General features: G+C 40.9%; 1 pseudogene; it reads right to left on the reverse strand.

The window, feature by feature from the left end:
* Positions 1-2,670: 2,670 nt before the first annotated feature.
* On the reverse strand, positions 2,671-3,029 carry LOC103063663 (tubulin-specific chaperone A pseudogene; annotated as a pseudogene).
* Positions 3,030-6,094: the final 3,065 nt, after the last annotated feature.

Below are 6,094 nucleotides of genomic sequence, written 5' to 3' on the forward strand. Positions count from 1 at the left end.
TCCCTACACTTTCTCACGGACTTTAGGTCTCTTTTGTTCACAATGATGGCTGATTCATTTCTTCTATGACTTCCTTTCAAATTTCAAATGCTGCAATGTGTCTATACCTACAAAGATCAGCGTAGTGTAAGCCATGGTATTCCCTGTGACACTCTATGGAAGCAAAAGCTGGGCTTTAAAGAAGCAAGATAGGAAGACTATTGATGCTTTTGAACTTTGATGTTGGAGAAGACTCCTGAGAATATCATGGGCAGCCAAGAAAACAAACTGATGGATCATTGAACAAATCAAACCAGAGTTCTCATTTGAGGCACAAAAGACCAGGCTCACATTATCCTACTTCACACACATTATGCAAAGATCCAGCTCTCTGGAAAAGTCTCTAACGTTGGGAAAGGTAGCAGGAAAGAGAAGAAGAGAATGACCAGCAGCAAGGTGGATGGACTCAGTTACAGAGGCGATGAGTGCGCCATTGGGAGACATGAAAGAACAGGTTAGGGATAGATTGTCTTGGAGAAAATCTATCTATGTGGTCGCTAGGAGTCTAAAATGACTTAATGGCACATAATCATAATCACCATCATGACTTCCTTGTACATAGCAGAAAATCTAGTGCTCCTTTTATGTGAAGGGACCATTTCTAGTCCATTTCATTTCACTGACTCATATCCAATCTTGACATTCTGCTCTGACATCAAGTCTGCCTTGGTTCATGATTCTGACTGTCCATGTACGAGCGGGATACCTATCGCTACAGCACTGAGCTTTCCTTTTGTCTTTAGGCACAACAGCAGCTGGAATTCTATTGCCATTAATCCAGACCTATTACAAGCACTAGATTTACTTATATTTGCCAACCAGTGTTCACCAGTAGCTTGTTAGAGACTCCTGATATGAGGAGCTCATCTTCGAATATGATGTAGGCATTGTCCTAGTTTTGAATATCTATTTGGTTTTCTTGGCTGAATATGGGAGTGGATTGCCATTTCCTCCTCCAGCACTATATGCTATTGGCAATGCCCATTCTCATGACCAGGATTGTTTTGTTCAGTTGCTTCTAACTCCTCATGATGTAAGGGACTTGATCTCATCAGGGTTTTCTGTTTATGACTTGTATGAGTTTGTATAAACTTATCCCTGTATCACCAGTGATAGTCACTGTGACTTCTTTCAGCATCTCGTTTAGGTTGTCTTAAATTTTTCCAAGTATAAGGACTTCTCCAGTGACTCTTGCTCCCACATTATGTGTCCAAAATACCTAATCCTCAGCTTCATTGTTAGTTTTCCCAGTGAGTAGCCTCCAAGATACTTCTAGTTCCTAGTTCAGCAAAGTCATTTTATAATGTAACTTCTCCCTGTTTCCCACTTAGAGTGGCCAAACCACTATGGGATTAATTGCCACTTAATTAATCAGTCCTTATTCCCTGCTGAAGGGGAAGGAATTGTGTTTAATTATTGGTATCCAATTGTTATGTACTTTCCTCTGATTTAAAATTGCAAAATAGTGCTAAAGGAAAAATAATGAGATGAAGCCAGTAATGAAAGCTCTCCCTATGAAGAAGATAGAGGAATAATTATAGGCTAATCAAAGAGCGACAGGGCTGTGCCCCTGATGAATAGGAAGCAATTATAGGGGTAGAAACTAGAAGGAGGAAGCTTTTAATTCAAATTCTGTAGGGTGGAATTTGCCTAAAGAATTCTGTTTTGCCAGTTCACACTGGACAAATTGCTCATGCAAACTGCATTTTAACTGGTGGGAAATGGTCATAAATCAAATCTGGAGAAAACATGAATGCAATAGGTTGGCTATTAAAACAGAATTAATAAAAGATGGCAATTTCAGGCAAAAAGGTAAATGTACGTGCACATTTTCAAAAAAAGATTACAAAAACAACGTTCTGGTTACAGTGTAATTAATCTTATGGTTCATGTTATGTCATTTTTGCTGTTGCATGGAAAAGCAAAGGATACATTCTATAAATAAAACTAGATAACCGATTTTAGAACCAACTCTGCAGTAACTTAAATTAATTACATGATCTAATTATGCACCTTCAGTTAAGGCTTAGCTGTAGCTATTCCAGAATTTTGAATCTCTGCTGCCTTGGTGAACTATAAAGATTAATTGGCTCCAGGCTTCCAGGGACCCTGGACAGAGCCCTCTTATATCTCATTTGTTTCCCTGAATCTGCCCTACCGTTGGACAGAATGAGGCAACAACCTCAGGCAGCAAATTCTGGAGACCAGTGATGGCTGTTTCTCCCAGGTGTTCCTCCTGACCCATCTGAGAAGTCCCCTCTCTTGGAGAACAGAGCATGTGCGTGATATAGCCTACCATTATATTCCAGGGTAGATACCGTGGAGAAGGTGCTGCCTTCTCTGTCTCCATAAAATGTTTTAGGCCAGTCAGGACAGGTAGCAGCCAATTCCTGGGAGCATTTTAATTTTCTGCAATGCTCCAAAGTGTAAGATTTTCTTGGTAGTCGGATGCATCCACCCAACACTCTCAGGGTATTGGCTATGGCAAAGATTAAAAGGGAGCTAAGGCAATGGGTCCCGGCAGCTACTAACATATGCCAGATGCTGCCGTCAGTTCTGTCGTGGCTACTGGAGAGAGTTCAGCTGTGAGGACAGAAAGCAGAAATGATGTTTCAGAACAGGCAGTTCAAGTTATGCTAGAAAAGGTTCAGGTAGCCACCAGGAGTCAAGGCTGGCTTCTAACTTTATTGATTCCAGTACTGATTGTGCATCTTTATATTCTTCAGTTTCTCTTTTTCATTTTCTAATAGCTGAACAAGATCAGAATGTGCAGCTTCTAGTCGGTGCTGGCAGTCAGGAATCATCGTTCAAGATTCTTGCAAGACTTCAGTCTGTTTTTTAATTGCATCGTTATCTCCATCTTCAGCTTTCATCTTTTCAATCTTTTCTTCTTGCTGTTTTGCTTCTTTTTCATACATACCTTTTTCTTTTGCCAAACATTTCACTACGCCTGTTTTTATTTTGATCTGTCTGACGTGAGGGTTGGCCATGGGGAGACCGGGGGAGTAACTGAAACGTTTGGCAGTGACGAAACAAAACACCGAAACAAAACACTGACACAAAACTGGCAACAAGGGGAGAAAAACTCAGCCACCAATGGCACAACAGCTTTCAAACAGTAAAGCACGTGCCCAAGGCTGACTTAAAGATGGACACAAAAATTAATGTGTTATATGTGGAAGGTGGGTTCTTATATAGCCAAAATTGCACCATTTAGCAAAGAAAAAGAGGATGCTAACAGTGCTGAGGGAAACCTAAAGATTCACAGATACATAAGGTTTTGGTGGGTGGGAGGGAGAGGACATGAGTGATTGGCTAACTGTAGTACCAAACAATGCAGCGGTGTCTCCAGGGCATGGTCAAAAAGTCAAGATGGTGGTCACAGTGCACATAAACAGGCAGAACTATTCACACCACCACAGCAGCCATCTTGACTTTTTTTACCATACCGTGCAGATGCGCTTGAAAGAGTGGCACTGCACAATGAAATATTTTGTTGTTTATGAAGTTAATCACAGGTTCAACACTAGATCTCTTCTGTGTTGGAAGATTCCAGTAAGGGTGAAAGTGGATCACTTGATTGATTGACTGATTGATTGATTGATTGATTGATTTACAGAACTTATATGGCCACCTATCTCATACAATGATCCTAGGTGGCTCACAACAATCAATAGAAACAGAGAGAAAAAACAAAACCACTCTTCCCAGCAGGTGCCAGACCAAACAACTTTCCAGTTCAACCCCCATCCTAGTCCAATGCCTGGGGGAAGAGCCAGGTCTTCATGGCGTTGCAGAAGATTAAAAGAGTAGGGATCCCTCAAATCTCAGGTGGGAGACTATTCCAAAAGACTGGAGAACGTGCATCTCTGAGATCCTATCAGTTTACAACATTTAAGGGATGGGACCTGGAGCATGCCCACCCTATCTAACCTAGTAGGATGGGCAGATATCCTCAGGGAGAGGCAGTCCCACAAATAACCTGGCCTTGTGTCATGGAGGACTTTAAAAATGTTAATCATATCTTGAATTGCACCAGGAAAGCAACTGGGAACCAGTGCAGTTCACACAGCAGTGGTGTAGCTCCCAAAACTGCACGTGCCACTCATTTTGGACCAGTTTTGCAGCTTCCAGATGGTCTTCAAGGGCAGCCCCATGTAGAACACATTGCAGTAATCCAAACAGGAGGTGACTATGGCATGAGTGACTGTAAGCGAGGTCTCCCAGTCCAGGAATGGATGCAGTTGGGAGATCTTATTTATTCAATCACAGGATCTGTCAACCCTTGTGAAACAGGATTTAGCTTCTTGGGAAAATGGAGCACGAGTGAGCTTTCCTGTCTTCAGGGAGGGAAAAGCCTTTTCATTGGCAATAGCAACCATCATTTGGCATTAAGTTAGCTTTTTTCCCTCCTTCATCCAGATGGAGTCCCTAAACTTTATGAGCCTGTGAATCAAAATCACAGCAGTCCCCAGCAGACACAGCAATCTCTGGGGAGGAACAGAAACAGCTGTTTGTCAGTTAAGCTGTATCAGGAGACAGAGCGAGAGGGGAAGCAACGTCTGAATCTTAAATCAGAAGAATGGATGTTGTCTTTTTCTTCCATCTTCCCCTCTCTTCACAGTCTTGCACTGCGTGTGCCAGTGGAAGTGGGATTTTCCACAGCCTTCTGGAGGCAACCCAGTTGCTTACAACTGGAATTTAGAAATGCATTGCTGCAGAAAAGATACATAGATAAATACAAACTTCTGTAGACTTAAACTTCTGTTTTTAAAGAAGAAAGTCATTGCTAAATTTTGTTGATCTTAATGTTTCCCATAGTGACTGGGGATAGGAGGAAATTAGCTACATGCATAAATATATATCCATCATGCTACTGTATCCTCTTTGGGGGTAATCAACATTATGCCAAGCACAGAAATGGAGTAAGAAATAGTAGGCCCAAGAAATTAAATGCCCGAGATAAGAAAAAGAAAAGGAAACAAAGCTAAAACTGATTGACATCAATACCATAAAATTTCCTTCTCCTTGCAGATAATTCTTGCTTCCACCATCTCCAAACACTGTTTCATGCATTGCCTTTTGTTCTTTAAATTTCTTACTTTTCTCTTTTTCAGGAACTCTTCACCTCCATTCAGCCAGAACTTTCTCAGTCTTCACCTTCCTCTTGACCCATTGACTCTTCCTTTAGATATTTGGTTTGTAATTTGATTCTCATTTGTTCTCACCATATGACCAAACTGCTTTGTCAGGACTGAAGAAATATGTTGAGCTGGTTTGGTCATACAAAGAGATTTCTTTCATGCTATCACACCCTTCTGTAGGCATGCTGGAGGAGGGAGTATCAAAAAAGTCAAGAGGGTGGCTACAACCACGCAACCAAAGGCTTGCCTCTTTTTTACATGCTTTTTGTATTCTTTCCACATTCCTTCATTCAGCCTCTATACACTTCTGTGTCCCTCTATTGCAAGCAGCTTTTAATTCTATGGGAACATTAAGCTATCTTCTAATACTTTTTGATAAAGGATTTGTATGTTCTCTTCCTGCACTTATCCCATTTTCACATTTCACACCTTTCTTTTACTTCCATGTCAAAAGTGTCAAGAAGCTGAATTCAGATTTAAATGCAAATGTTTTTTGTTTTGCATTTTCAAACCAATGCATGAGTCAGAAATTAGCAACTGTTCAGGTCATGGTATTGGGAGTTTTACAAGGTAGTTCCCCATTTTTTTAAAAAAATATGTATCTATACTGGGGAAAGACTTTTTAAAATGCTCTGTCCTGAAGTGGGCTCTCTTTCCTAACAAGAGTCCCAATTTATCTAGCACTCCCCCCCCCCCTCCATCCCCCACAGTTCTAGGGGATTGAGGAAGAATTCAACTTGACTAGTGAAAGAGTCCGGGTGTTTCTTTCAAGATGGTGCTCGACTCACCACTCTTTTAGCTAGCTCTATACAAGCTTTGGTTTTGTTCAGCCTTGGTTATTGTTTTCTCTTTTCAATCCTGCATCTTATAACAGTTTACTTATTATATGAATTTATATTTCTGACCTTCAA

The sequence above is a fragment of the Python bivittatus genome, unplaced genomic scaffold (assembly GCF_059951505.1).
Source record: "Python bivittatus isolate LINGU-HERP-01145 unplaced genomic scaffold, Pbiv_v1 ctg000410_np1212, whole genome shotgun sequence".
Taxonomy (NCBI): Eukaryota; Metazoa; Chordata; class Lepidosauria; order Squamata; family Pythonidae; genus Python; species Python bivittatus.